The following is a 14,996-nucleotide window of genomic DNA, read 5'->3' as shown; positions in this document are numbered from 1 at the left end:
GAGGAGGAGGGGGAAGGTGCGGGGAGGAGGAAGAAGAGGAAGAAGAGGAAGAGGAAGAGGAAGAAGAAGAAGAAAGGAGAAGGAGAAGGAGAAGGAGAAGGAGAAGGAGAAGAAGAAGAAGAAGAAGAAGAAGAAGAAGAAGAAGAAGAAGAAGAAGAAGAAGAGCAGTGATACTGAGTGCACCTACAACACTTGTAGCAGTTGGTCAGCAAAGGGAGGAGCTAAGACGGTGGTTGCTAATGATACCCTGCGGGAGGAAAACTCATCTAATAACAGAAAAAAAAAATCATGTGAATGTCAAGCACATACTCTCTCTTACCCACAAATGCACAAATAAAAATTGATTACTTATTAGAGGCTGTACTGTGCCTGGCACTATAGGGAAGACACTGCAGTACCAACATTTTGCTTCCAAAGGGGTCCTGGCCTAGGTCTAGATAGGGAGGTGAGACCTGTGAATGAGAAGACACACATGCAGGTATCTCAGCCAGCCTGGACTGTGGAAGCCCTCTGGCAGCTCTACAGCTTTGACAGCTCTGAGAGACCTTATGGAATACTTTCTACCATTAAAAAAAAAAAAACAAAACAGAAACACAGAACGCAAGACTGCCCGGTTTCCATGCACGTCCGTGGGACTCTGTTCAAGGTCTTGCACCATGTGTACACGATGCGCACAACCAGGCGCATCTGTAGCATCTGTAGCCTGGGTTGAGCCTGGGTTGGAGGTCCTGGGGAAAACTTTCTTAAAATGATTGCATGTTGGAGCAGTGAAGGAACCGAGGGGCCCCCTGCGCCCCTCGCTGTATGGAAGGGGAGAAGTTAAGGTTCAGGGGTTGAATCTGGGCACTGAGAGAGAAAATTTTCCACCAGCCTTGTCCCTGCTGGGAGCTGAGGCCCCTAGAGGTCAGAGGCAGAAGCACCCATCAAAATGGAATATCAGCATGTTTGTTTTCTCTTCTGCCCCTGGGAGCTGTGCAAGAAGGGGTCACTCCTGGTACCCAGCCTGAGCCTGTCGAGAAGCAGGAGACAGTACAGGAAAATGGTCACAGAGAGGCTCTGCCGCCCAGCTGGATGAGCTGCATCCTAGTGTCTCTGCTCCTCCACTTTCCCATCCAGGTGGTGGTGCTTCCTCCCCCACGTGTCTGTTGTGGGGAGGAGACAGATGGAGAAATGCAACAACTTAATCAAATCTCAATAAAAATGCATCATTTGGACAGGCATAGTAGTGTACTCCTGCAGTCCCAGCACTGGGGAGGCTGAGGCAGGGTTGCCATGAGTGCAAAGCCACCATGGGCTCCATAGCAACAGTCTCCAGAGAGAGAGAGAGAGAATCCTTTCATCAGTGCATGCCTGTAAACCTAGCACTGTGAGGCTGAGGCAGGAGGACCTCAAGCCCATCCGCAGCAACCCACTGATTTGTCAAGATCACAATAAAAGACAAAAGCTAGAGAATGCACCCAGTTCCTGGAAGGGGAAGGAAAGAGGAGGCATATTTTTTTTTTTTTTAATCATCCCCAGCTTACACCCTCACCAGGAGACTGCAGCAAGCACGGAGACCACTGCCAGGGCCCAGATTGTCACTGAGTACAATTTTCACCGATTTACTTTGTAATTCCCAAACTGGACCACAGGGCACTCATACAGCAGTTCTCATCACCTCCAGGTGAGTGCCAGGACTGCAGGTGGGTTGCTTGTGCCTGGTTTTGTGCTGTGGGTTAGAACAAGAGGCATGGGGGCCAGGGAGATGGCTCAGTAGAATAAGCGCTTGCCTGGCAAGTGCAAGGGCCTGAGTTCAATCCCCGGTTCCGCCAAAAAAAAAGAACAAGAGGTATGGGTGGGTCTGAGGCTTTAGGGAACAGGCTATGTCCCAAGAGGGGACACTTTCAGTATATTCCCTGCCTTGAGACTGTCCACTACCTGCCCAGCTCCTGTGGCACCATTGAAAACACACATCTAGTAGAGTTCTAGTCATGGGGCCACTTACTTACATGTGGCTGTTGACATCAGCACAAAAGCCACTTTGTGACACTTGTTATTTTTGTCACTTGCTTGTCTCTTAGTTTCTGAATCCCTCTGCCTATATCACTGCATGTTAAAACAGCAGAAACCAAGGGACCAGTCTTGTTTTCATTCTGGGACACAGACTTGGAGCACAGACAGCTATTTTTCATACGGCTGACGTGAGGTTTGCTGAGCCTGCTGACGCCAGGGTGGCCGGCCACACATCAGCCCGAGGCCAGGTACTCAGGAGCCTTCCCTGGCAACAGCCACGGGATCACAGTGGAGAGGCTCCTGGTGTCTGGCCCCTAGGGTGGGCCACTTAAAGAAGCCGTGCTTGAGTCTGTGCCTAGCAGAGCTGGCCAGAGAGGAACTTGGGCACTGTGCTGGCTGGGAGCCCAGCTGTCCCTCCTCCCTTCCAAGATCCCGTGACAAACAACCTTGCCTGATGCCCAAATGCCTGCCAAGTGCAGTCATATTAAAACCCTGGAAGACTCAGCAAGGAGTCCAATTTCAGCAGGTAGGGAAATCAAGGCAGCAAGAACCCGATGAGACCAAGGTCACTGACAGTGCTGGCAAGCGAGCCTAGAGGCAAGGTGGCCAGGGCTGTAGGCTAAGCCTAACAAGCGGGGCTCGCCCCAAGTCAAAGCCCTGGACCCAGCTCAGAGGAGGAACAAACTCTTCCCAGGTCACGGCAACAGCAGGGCCAGAGAAAGGCCTAGCAATTTCTGCTCGTCAGACTTCACAGGGACCCTCTCTCTCAGGGGAAAGAGTTACTGAGGCTCTCTGGGAGCCCCCTTGAGAAGTTAGACCCAAGTCAGGCAAGAGGCTTCAAGCAGCTGGGTTCCCAGCCCAGGGTCTGAAACACCAGACCAGACATCAAAAACCTGGCAGGCGCTGGGAGAAAGGAAGATTAGATCATTGCTGCAGAATGAAGGAAACCAAGGAACCAGGAGCGGAGGAGGGACAGAGCCAAGAATGTTTCAAGGCAACCTGAAAACTCCTTCCGATTAAATCAAGCCCATGCACCAGCAGCTGCCCCTCTGCCAGGAAGGCCTGGCCGGCCTCAGCCCCCTGTGGGTGTGGTGAGGAGGGTCAGTGCACGCAGAGAATGCACACACGTCCCAAGTCAGAGTGGCAGTGGGACATTCTGTGTGCACACCAAGGCATGTGTGCAGGTGTCCAGGCCTGGATGCAAGCCCATAGGAGTGCATGTGTGTGTTCGCGTGCAATCTACAAACATGTTTTCACAAAGCTCCGGGAGAAGCAATCACTCATCTCCGAGGAATCTTAGCAACAGCCGTCCCCAGAAAAGGCTTCTGCCAGCTGGAGCAGGGATGAGTCAGCAGAGGGGCAGGGGGGAGGCAACGGGCCGCCAAAGGCCTCCCCTCTCCTCTCCTGGGAAGGTCTCCAGGTCCGCCCAGGCTGGCCGCCTTGCCTGGGTCACTGCCGTGGCACCGGTGTCCGAGAACACATTCCTGGAACTGGCCAGCTCAGGCAACCAGAGGGTTTTCCCCTCCTCCTTCCTCTCCCTCTCCCTGTCCTGTCCGCCCCACCCACACGCGCCCTTTTATTTTTCCTTCTTGCTGCAAAACCAAAACACATTCAAGCGTTCAGGAGCTTCAGCCAAATGGCAGGAGCTGGTGGCTGAGGGGCTGGACATGCGGGGGCCAGGCAGGCTAAGGAATGAAGACAGCTCCAGCCGGCAGCAGAGGGCCCTGCCGGGGAAGCAGCACCCGCTGGACTTCAGTCCTGCAGGGTGAAGGGTCACTGCCCGGGCTCCAGGGAACAGTTGGAGGTGGTAGCCCCTAGGGAAACACTGCACTGCGTCTCCTCTCGATTCCGGCAGCAGAACCCAGGTTGCTGACACATGGTTAGAGGGCAGGGTGTGATCAAAGGAAGAGAGGGGAACAGAGGGCACAAAGGTTGATCAGCACTCCTTAGCCTGGGAGGAGACAGGGCTCACCTTCAAAGCCCATCAGGAACAGAGAACTGTTTTACCGATTGGAAGATGAAGGTGTAGACAGGTGAAGTGATTCAGCCCGAGGTCACGCAGCTATGAGCCAGGGAGCTGAATGGAATTAAACCAGGTTGGAGCCAACTTGGATGGGGGCTTTCACTGAGGGGCCACACTTGGCTTCTTCCCTGGGGTACACTGCGGTGTGTGCACCAGGATCCCAGCACCTACAAGAATGAAACCAAATAAAAGCAACAGCAAGCTAATGCTCTCCTGGATCCCTCTCCTTGCTGGCCTCGGGAGCAAACAAATCTGGGGTAAGAGCCATCTGCAATCTCAGCAGCCTTGGTGACAGGCTACAGTGACAGGCGACAGGCCATAGGCAGGGGCAGTAACAGCCCGGCCCAGTCCGATTCCCTGGCCTCTTTACTGGAGGCAGGAAATGAATAAAAACTAAATGAGTTTGGAAATGCCAGGAGGCACTGTTTATCCCCTTCCCCACCCCCTCCCCCTGGCAAGGACCGCGTATAGTTACAGTTTAATCTTGGAAATGCCAGACAGCTGTTCCCCCGTTGCTAAGAGACTGGCCCACATTATGCAGATGTCAGGGACCTCAAATGTCTGCCGGAAATTACAGATCATGTTGGAGGAGCAGAGGGGCCTTCTCTCGGCTGGGGAAGCGCAGCGGGAGACCCCCTGGGGGGATGGCAGAAATGAGGGGCCCACCCCTCCCGCGTGTCTCCTCCTCTGCCAGGCCCTGCCTGCCGGCTCCCTCCTCCCTTCTGCTCCCATCCCACGTCCTGGCCTCCATCCTTCCTCGGCCCCGGAGACGAGCCCGCCCCACCCCCACCTCCAGCTTTGCTTCTGGGACAGCTTCCCTGGGCCCCGTGTCCCTCTGTTTTCCATTCTTCGCTGCTGCTGGGGGCCACAACAGGGTCAGGATGGTGCTACGGACTCCCATGGCTCCCACACCCAGAGCCCTCCTCACCTGAGCTTGAAAGGGACACACGCACGTGCACAAACGCGTCTCCCCCCCGCCCCAGGAATCCAAAGGAGGGCTGTCGCCATGACAACCGCGGCTACCAGAGCTGCTGCATCACTGGTCCCCAGGGAAGGGAAGCAGCCATCTGGGCAGGGGGCAGGGAGGACCAAAGAGAATCCCTTTCCCAAACTGAAACTAACCTGAGCCCTAACTGGAGGGCCCTAGGGTGGGAGGGGAGAGGCAGAGAGAGGTGCAGAAGGGCTACAGGGCAGCTCCAAGGACAGCCAGGCTGTCCCCACACTGTAGCAGGGAGGGGTAGGCTGAGACCGCTGTGTACCCACTTTTTCTGAGAGCCCACAAGGTGCCTTGAGGGCAGAAACATTATCCTCCTGCCCTTGCATCCAGGTGGGGGCATCCGCTGTCCCCATGGCCAAAACTGCAACCTTGGCCTCTCCTAGTTGAGGAGCACCAGCCCACAAAGCCCCGCAGACTTTATGTGGCACGGAAGGGCTTATTTAACAGAAAAATGGAAAGCTGGTAGTGGTGGGTCATAACTGTAAGACCGCATTTTGGGAAGCCAAGGCAGGAGGTCTGAAAGTTCAAACCCAGCTGGGGCAACTCAATGAGATCCTGTCTTAAAAATGAAAAATAAAAAATAGAAAGAAGGGGGGATGGGAAGAGGGGAGGTAAGAAAGGAAATGGAAGTGAAGGGAGAGGATGAGGGAGAGAAGGGAAGGGGGGTGAGAACTGAAGAGTGCTGTAGCAAAGGTCCTGGGTTCAGTCCCTAGCACCACCAACAGAGGCGTGTGCGTGTGCGTGCAAATGCGCACACGCATCCCACATAGGAAAGTCTCTGGACCTACTACACCCCACCTGGCCTTCCAGAAGATGCTGCTGGGAGGAGACACCACTGACTCCTTCCCAGGACCAGGCCAGACTCCTCCTCCTGCTGGCAGACACTACCCTGACCAACCTTGTGCCCAGCCCTCTGGCTTTGCTCCTCCCGCACATTCCCACAGCCATGGATACTAGATAGGAAAACGGAGATGCAGAGAACCCTAAAACCTGCCCCACGCAGCACTGAGCATCATCCAGTCCTGAGCTCTTCTGCTTCAGTCCCAGCCTGGGTTCAAATGGGGGGCAGGGGAAGAGCAGGCTGGCTCTACCAGAGCCAGCACCAGCACCCACACAACTGCCAGCCTGGGAGTGAGAGTTTTCGAACCAGGGCTTCTCCTCTTAGCGACGTGAATTGGGCAAATAACCTGGCCTCCATTGGTCTCATTTTCTCCCACAGAGGGAGGTACCTCAGACATCTTAAGATCTGCTGTGAGGATTAAATGAGGTAAGACATGATGCACTTCATTTCTGCTAAACTCTTAACACTTTTGAACCCTTTTGTGGAGGCTTAGCTGATCCCCAAAGGCTCCAGACTGCAGCGGCAGCACGAGGAGTCCTCAGGCTGCAGGAGGACCCAGCGCCCCTCCCCCGGCACAGGGTCTGGTCTCTGTCTCCTTGGAAGATGGGTTCTTTTTTGGGGGGTTGTATTTTTAAGGAAGGGGTTACAGGATGTTCAGGGTCTCACTACTAGATCAGACTCGGTGATCTGCCCGTTTACAGCCTCCCAAGAGCTGGGATTATAGATGTGACACCACGCCCAGTCTCAATTGCTGTCCCAGCGCGCCCCGGGGGCAGGGCCAGAGATCAAACCCCTGGCCCCTGTGCCTACTTGCCTGCGCTTTAATCTGCTGAGCTAGTTATCGTTGGAAGATTCTAGAAGCACTGTCCAGACAGTATTCCTGCGGGAACTCTGAGGTCAGGGAGAGATCAAGGAAGCTTTGGAGGTGAGGTGGGGGTGTCGTGGGGCTTCAGGGTAGATCTCCACCAGCTGGGGCGTGGATGGTGCCCCCGAACCTGTGAACACAAACCTGTGAACACACTGCTGAGCAGGAAGGCCTTGGTGGGGCTGACTCCAGGCTTTCTTCGCTCAGCCCCTCACGGCCTTTCCCGGCCTCCACTGGCTGGGGGAGGAAGCGGAAGCGCAGAGCCTCTCAGCCTTTGTTCCTCTAGCTTCCCCTCAGCCGCTCCCCATGCTTTCATCTCCCTGCCCCCAGCCTGAGGCGCTCTCTTGCTCCCTCCTTCTCTTGCCCTCCTCCTCTTTCTCCAGCTCCCGGTCCAACCCAGCCCACCCTCTTCTCTTGAAGCTGATTTCTTGCTTTCTCATCCTTTCTCCGAGCTCACAATCACACTTGGCCGGCTTCCCTCCCCCACCCCCTGCTCTGTGTCCTTCCCCCATCAGTCTCTCTCTCCCACCCCTCCTCCATTTCCTCCCTCCTCCTTCTTCCCTCCTGTTTCTCCTTTCTCCCAGCCTCTCCCCCACCTCTTGATTCTCCTTCAATCTCTCTTTCTCCACTCTACACCTAAACAGAGCGAATCTCCCAGCAAACAATGCCAGGTGGAGATCACCCTTCAAGCCCTGGCTGGGAGGTTGGATCTAGAGCCCAAGGTCAGCTCCAAGCAGAAAATCAGAGCCAGTCAACCCGGCCAGCACCTGCCACCCCCTCTAGCCCCCCAGAAACCTCAGTGCTAGGTCACCTGCTTCCGGCAAACACCTGCCCCTGGTTCCCACTCCCATTGTAAAAGCTCACAGCAAACCAGGACAAGCCTGAGTCGCCAACCTTCCCTACTGATACCTGCTCACTGTCTTCCTCCCTGCCCTGTGCAGGGAAGCAGGGAGAGAAGAAAGAAGGCAGGGGAGAAATCAGAAGTAAAAAGAGCCTGCTCAGAATTGGAAGGAGGATGGCTGCGGAAGGACTGCCCTCAATGAGGCACACGTAGCGACAAGAATGGCTTTGCACCCAGACTGAGCCCTCAGCTTATCAGGCAGTGATCCCAAGCAGGACGTTGGCTGCCCCTCAGTGACTAGCTCTGTAAAGTGGGAGTGGGGATATGTAACACACACACCACACTGCCAGGGCTGTTGTGAGGATAGATAAGAAAATGCATGCCCGGGATACAGCTCAGCAGCTCAGCTACCGCCTGGCAGCACAGGTCAGAGAGAGACAGAGACAGATCCAGCACCACCCTGGGAGAAAGGGGGGCTCCTTGGAGAAAGAAGGTGGGCTTGTTCTGAACCCTGACTGAAGCATAATGATTGTGATCATATTCTATTTTTGTTGACTCGAGGCACTCTGCTCAGCACTCTGAATACTCATTGTGTCCCTCAGCAACCCTAAGCAGCACTTCTTCCTTATTCCTGTGTAATGGAAGAAGCAACTGAGCTTCAGAAAGGCAAACCAATGTGTCCTAAGCCACATAACAAAGTGGAGGAGCAAAATCCTTAACTCCTCTGCAATCTTGTGGCATGAGGGTGGGGCAAGACCCGGAGGGAGACCTAAACCAAGGATCTGCAAGGGGAAGCAAGGCCCTGGGTGTCGGGCGGAGGTGCTAGTTGGAGCCATTCCAAACCCACCCCCATAACCAGGTCACTTTCCGGGTCTCTGTGGGCCTCAGCCACTGGCCAGAGGTCTGTTGGGATCCCTGCTGTAGAACCACAAAGGGAGGGAGATGGTGTGTGTGTGTGTGTGTGTGTGTGTGTGTGTGTGTGTGTGCGTGCATGTATGTGTGTGCACGTGTGTCTGGGGCTCCTCCTTCCCATGCTGTCTCCCCATCCAGATAATCCCTGAGATTTCAGGCCATCCCTTGTATAGATTCTGTTTTTTCATCACCCTGTGTTATGTAACAGGACAATCACTCCTTCTCTCGCAACAGAACAGGGCCTGTGAGGTTACTGAGCTCCAGAGCGGTTGGACAGTAGGACCTTGGCCTGCCGGTGCCTGTGGCATACGGAGGTGCTGAGGCCCCCACCGTTCCTGATGAGAAGAGGTGAGCCTAGAGTTGCCAAACAGGTGTAGGAGCCCCACCCTGTACTTCCCACCCCCACCCCCTCAACACATCCAGCTCTGTTCACACCAAGCACTACTTGCCAGTGGAACTCCACAGTTTCCATGGCAACTCGCCCACGTGATCTCTGCCTTAGAGGCTAGAGTGGGGTGGGTAGAGGGCAGCCAGGCAAAGGCTGGGGCTCTTTTGGGGGGTCAAGGTAACATGAAGCCCACCCAGCCTCCCTGCCGTCCCCTCTAACCCTTTTCTCTCACTTCCAGGGCTCCCATAAAAGGGCCAAAAAGCCCCAAGGGGAACAGGAGATGGCTCTCCAGGACAAATGCAGCTGGATCTCCACCCCAGGATGCAGGTCCCTACCCCTTGACCTCTGCCCACCTGAGCCACTGTCCCGAGGCCCTGGGCAGGGGCTCTGCAGCTCCAGGGAGCTCTTGAGCAGGAGATGCACCATAAATCTTCTCTTCCTTCAAAGGGAATGGGAGTGAGGTGCTGGCACTTGTGCTGCTGCGTGATCTTGGGCCAGCAAGGGCCCTGACCACTCCCCGGGACAGCATCCTCACAGCCCTGCCACAGGGACAGACACATGGCTGCTGGGAGAAGCAAATGAGGTCACACATGGGAAAGTGCTTTGCAGAAGAAAGAAACAGGTGCAGGAGATGGGAGCAGGGGTGGTGGGGTGGGGCCAGAGGATGTTCAGCTCCCCTTCTGCCTCCAGTCTGGCTTGGGCCTGCCTCTGTGCTGCCTGGAACGCTGCAACTCATGTATCCTTATGTCAATAAATAAATAAATAAATAAATAAATAAATAAAAGAATGTTTAAATCCTCTTTCTGGTCCTAACTGGTCTTGACAGATCTTCCCCAACCTGCTCCTGACTTAAAGCCTCTCCTGGCCACATCCATAGAGCCGGCACCTCCAGAACACCCCCTGCAGTCCCCACACTCAGCTGATGTTTTAGTCCAGCTTGACCCTGGCTGCCGGCCTCTCTCCTGTGCCTGTGACCCTGAAGGTCAAGCCCCTGCAAAGTCCTGGGTCCTTCCGCTTGCTGGAAGTTACTTCCTGCCCTGGACCTGGAGTGGGCCCCTCCCCAGCTGTCTCTCCCTATTACCAAAAGGGGTGACCTCCAGCCCCCCAACACTGACTTGGCAATTCTCTGCAGCAGTGGAAGCTCCCGGCCTCACAGCCTCCTCCCCAGCCCAGCCCTTTCCTCTCTTTTGTCACCTGGCTTAGCAATGCCCCTGAATCCCAGAAAGGGTGGCTTTCATTATTTTTTCTTTATTTTTATCAAAGCTTTTTTTTTTTTTTTATTTTGTCAAAAAATGTGCTTCCCCTGAGACACTGCAGCCTTTGAGCAGGCTCCCCTGGTTTCCATAGTGACAGCAGCTGGTTCTCAAGTCTGGTTGCTATGGAAATGAAGCTGGTTTTCCCCTCCTCCTCTCCTCACTTTCTCTTCCTTCCTCAGTCACCTCACCACCCCCTTCTTCTTCACACCAGTCAGGTGCAAAGAAAAGACCACCCAAAGCACCACAGAAGCAAAGCAGGTCTTGGCTCCTCACTGGGCAATTTTTGCCACATAGTTAGATAATTCTCTGTCAGTCCAGAGGATGCTTCTTTGGGGTCTCTTCCTCCGGAGACTGGGTGGAGGCCTTAATGACTTAATGATAAGAGGTGTGGGGCACAACAAGCTTGAGTTTCTAGGCAGGGACTCAAGGGAGTCCTGCCTGTTCTAGGTCCTGGGCCTGATCCCAACCCAAAGCTGAGGACAGCAGGGACCTCGGTTCCTTTCCCATCCCATCATGCACTGTGCCCTTCCTGCCAAAGCCAAGCGGTGCGAAAGTAAAGGTTGGGTTCTTGGGAGGAAGAAGTCAGAGACAACAGAGATGGAGATGGAGGAACAAGGGTGTGCGTGCACCCCAGCAGTTCCAGCTTGCCCATCCAGGGACAGAGACACCACCCAAAGGATAGGAACCCTGCTTGCTTGTCACAGATGAACCCTCAGTATCCTCCACAGGAGTAAATGGGACAGAGAAAAATAAGAGTAGAGACCGAAATGTCAACAGCGACTGGTTTGTAGGTGGTGATTCTCATTATAGCCTCTCGGCTTCTTCAGTGAGCATGTACTACACACATGAAAAGAATAAGCAACACGTCCACCCATTCGATCTTAGAGGAAAAAGGGAATGGAACTTGGCTGAGGCCGGAGGCCCTGCAAACCGTTGTCTCTTCATTAAACGCTGGAAGGGAACCACTGGCAGGGCTGACCAGCTGTTGGGTCATACACACTGGGGCCCAGAGAAGGGAGGTGGCTCTCCAACTGACAGTCACCAGAGTGAAAGAGGAGCCAGGGATCTTAAGTCAGAGGGAAGAAGATCTGAAGTCAGGGAAGAAATGTGGTTGACCCAGGTTAGGGCAGGCTAAGAGTGAGACTGGCATATGCCATGTATTGGGGAGACTGTGATGTTGGGGGCAAGGACTCAGACCCACAGCCCAGGCAGGCCTCCCTCCTCTTCCCGCCTGCACACAACCCCCCAGGGGTGTGCACTGGCTGGCATCCTTTCCCCATGCCCCCATCTCACCCCATTTCCCAGGCCTCTGATGAGCTTGGCTCCGTCGTGAGAAAATGCAGGCACCCCAGAGACCTGCGAAGGCTGTGCTCTGGCCAGCAATGCTGACAGTGCCAGAGGGGAAAGTTCCGGCTCAGCTCCTGTGAGGCAGGTCAGGCCAGCTTTCTCAAGGTCAAAGAAAACGTCACACAGAGCCTCCCCCTCTGCCAAGGGCACACTTCTCGGTTTCCTTCCCCACCTGCAGCCAATACACAGGTACCTGGGGAATCACAGCCCCAAGCGGCTGCAAGGATTCAGTGTCCTGGGTTTGGAAGCGAAGGGCCTAGGAGGTATCCTGATGCTCTTCCATCACCACATCTGATAGACAGACAGACAGACCCTGGCTCATCCCCAGCCAGTCAATCTTGCTGACTGTAAGACAAAGAAACACAAAGAAGGGAGGCCCAGGAGGGAGAAGAGGAGAAAGGAGGGCATCGCTCCACTCTGGGCCACCAGGGGAGGGACTGGCCTTGCTCCTCTGTGACCTTTGGCCTGGAGGTCATCTGAATAGACAAGGATGGGCCCAGGGTCAGGAAGGGAGAGGCCAAAGATGGGCAGAGAGAGCTAGATTTGGTGGTAGGGTGTTACATTCAGTGCTCGGCAACAAAAATACAGCTGAAAAGAACCAAGACCTTGTGTGTACTGGGCAAGCCATCCGGGACTGAGCTATAATCTCTGCCCAGGTTCATATGTGTAAGGTCACAAAACCCTCCCAGCAAAATAACACCACATCACAGGTTCTGATTTCTCCAGTTTTATAGTCTGGGCTAAATACGGCCTTGCAGCTAGGCAGTCTTTCTATTGTCCCTCACTAAAGCATGGAAAGCTACCTCTAGGGGCTGGGCGTGGCACACTCAGACTCCTGGCACTCATCTGCAGGCTGAGGCACGACGGTGAGTCCAGCCTGGACTGCACAGCGAGCTCAAGGCCGGCGAGATAGCTCAGCAGACTAAGTGCCTGCTTAGGCAAGCACAGTGACCAGGTTCGATCCCCAGTACCGTGTGCTGTGCCAGGCCCACCCCCAGGCGCGCTGAGCTGGTGCCACTGAGACTGGGCATGGTGGCGCACGCCCATGATACCAGCGCTGGGATGGCTGAAAACAGGATGATCACTAGAGTCCAAGCTGCATAGTGAAGCCCTCTGCTAAATACATTTAAAAAAATAAAAAAAGAGTGAGACCTTGTCTCAATAAATGAATACATCCTTTAGGCAACCACCCAGCTTCCCTCCTATATGGTAGGGTACAAGTATGGCTCAGTCTGCCAACAAGTAATAGGTTATGTCCACCATGAAATTATAAGAAACCATCATCAATAACTGTGATGAAAGACCCACCCAGCCTGTTTGAAACCTCTGAGGAAGGGAACTCACCACCTTCCAAGTAGTATCTTACCTCCCCAGACCTTGGGTTCCAATTCTTTCCTGTTAAGGTTTGTGCTGTTTTTCTTTTCTTTCTTTCCTTCTTTCTTTCTTTCTTTCTTTCTTTCTTTCTTTCTTTCTTTCTTTCTTTCTTTCTTTCTTTTTTCTTGCAGAACCTGGGATTGAATTCAGGTCCTTGCTTGCCAGGCAAGCACTTATTCTACTGAGCCATCTCCCCAGCCCCTGCTTTTCTTAATTGAATAAAAAAATATATGCTGTCCTATTTTCTCTAGAAGATCAATGAAAAGTAGCATCTGTGTACATCAGACCTGTACGAGCACTTAAATGAGCCCTAACCCCCAAGCAGCTCTTCCTGATTCTAGCAACTTTTTAAACTCCCTACCTTCCTTTCCCCACCTTCAAAAAAAATTGCTCTTGGCCCTTCCTGCAAGCCTCTGCTGGGTGTGGGATATGGCTCTGCCAGTGGTTCTGCTCCTGCTATCTCAGAGACTCCTTTTTCTTTTATCTTTTTTTTTTTTTTCCTGCTCTCTCAGGGTCCTGGAGGGCAGCAGTCAGAGATGGAGGCATCGGCAGGACCTGGGGAGGGACGTCTCCTCCTAGCAAGGGTGTTACTCTGGCATTGCTTGGCTTCCAGCAGCAAGGCTGCAGCCCCTGCCTCCACCTTCCCTTGGCCTGAGTCTGTGCCTGTAGCCAAGTTTCCCTCTTATAAGGACACTAGTCTTTGGATTTAGAGCCCACCCTCAGTCAGCATGACCTCATCTTAGCTTAATTTCATCTGCAAAGACCCTGCATCCAAATAAGGTTACATCCGCAGGTTCCAAGAGGACTGCAGTTGGGTGTGGTGCGTGGTTTCACCCAAGAAACTCTCCTCCCTCGTCTCTGACCCCTCCCTCTCCTCTGCCTTCACCCCTTAATCCTCAAGGTAGCTGACCAGGACCCCTGACCCTGCTGCCATCTGTGCCTGTCCCCAGGGCCTTTCCCTCTAGCACCCAGACTCTTGGCTTCTCTGCTTATACAGAAGAGAGTGTCGGCACTGGGGAGATGGCTCAGTAGAATAAATGCTTCCCCGGCAATCACAAGGGCCCGAGTTCAATTCCCAGTTCCAAAAAATAAGAAATCCTGAGCTACAAATGTAGACCTTATAAGCCATATTGATTGCAGGCCTTCATCACCTGGCATGAATGCCCACAGTGTCCCCAAATCTCACTCTATCTTCCAAACATACAGCCCACTGGGTCTCTAAACACCCCACTACAAGGGGTGTGGACCTTCCTCACCGCAGCCCCTTCACGGGTTCCACCGCCCACTGCTCTGTGCCCATCTACCACGACCACACCCACTGAACCGACCACACACTACTCTTGCCTGCCCCAGGCCTGTGCACAGGTACATCCCTCCCTGAGACTCCCCATTTCTTCCCTACTTGAATGCTGCTTCTCCCTCCAGTCAACTCAGCAGGGTCTCACCATCTCCAGGGTACTGGGCCCACCCACAACCCCAAATTCTTACCCTGAGTCAAGGGCCAGACACTGAGGTCCTGGCTGTCTCTGCCTCTCCCAGCAGAGCTACTTTAGTGCCAGGACTGAGTACCAACTCAGGACATCTCAGGATCACCAAAGCCAGGGGAAGGACCAAAAGCATGTGTCGGTAAGGGACACGGGTCTTCTAGACACTTCGGGTATTCCTTTGACCCCATTGGACTCGACACACCCTCCCTCACCAGGTCACTGGATCCTCTCTCTCCTGTCAGCCCCAGGGCCTCCCCACACTCCTGAGCCTTTTCCTGCCTTTCTGGTTTCTCTCTCTCCTGCCCTCACCTGAACCTCTGCTGGTTTATCCTTTCCAGCTTTGGAAACCCACGGGCTCTTTCTTCCAGACTACTGTTTGTTTCTATGACCAGACTATGTGTACACACATGCTGTTTGGGGGCGCATCTGGGTGAAATCTTCTCTGTGTACAGTGGAGAGGAGTTGGGTACTGGCAGGAACGGCCTCCAGCGCTGGGAAGCAGCAAAAAGCAGTAAGCATTCTCCCCTGCGGAAGTCTACAGGGCCTCACAGAGCTTGTGCTCAAGCTGGGCAACACTGCAGGGCACCCTCTGGGCTTGCTGGGGCCCCACACCTCAGGACTCCTTGCTGGCACAGGGAGGGCATAGGGGAGGATACCTCTCTGGGGATGTTGC

Source organism: Octodon degus, unplaced genomic scaffold, assembly GCF_000260255.1.
Source record: "Octodon degus isolate 3935 unplaced genomic scaffold, OctDeg1.0 scaffold00007, whole genome shotgun sequence".
Classification (NCBI taxonomy): Eukaryota; Metazoa; Chordata; class Mammalia; order Rodentia; family Octodontidae; genus Octodon; species Octodon degus.
This window is presented reverse-complemented; position numbering follows the sequence as displayed.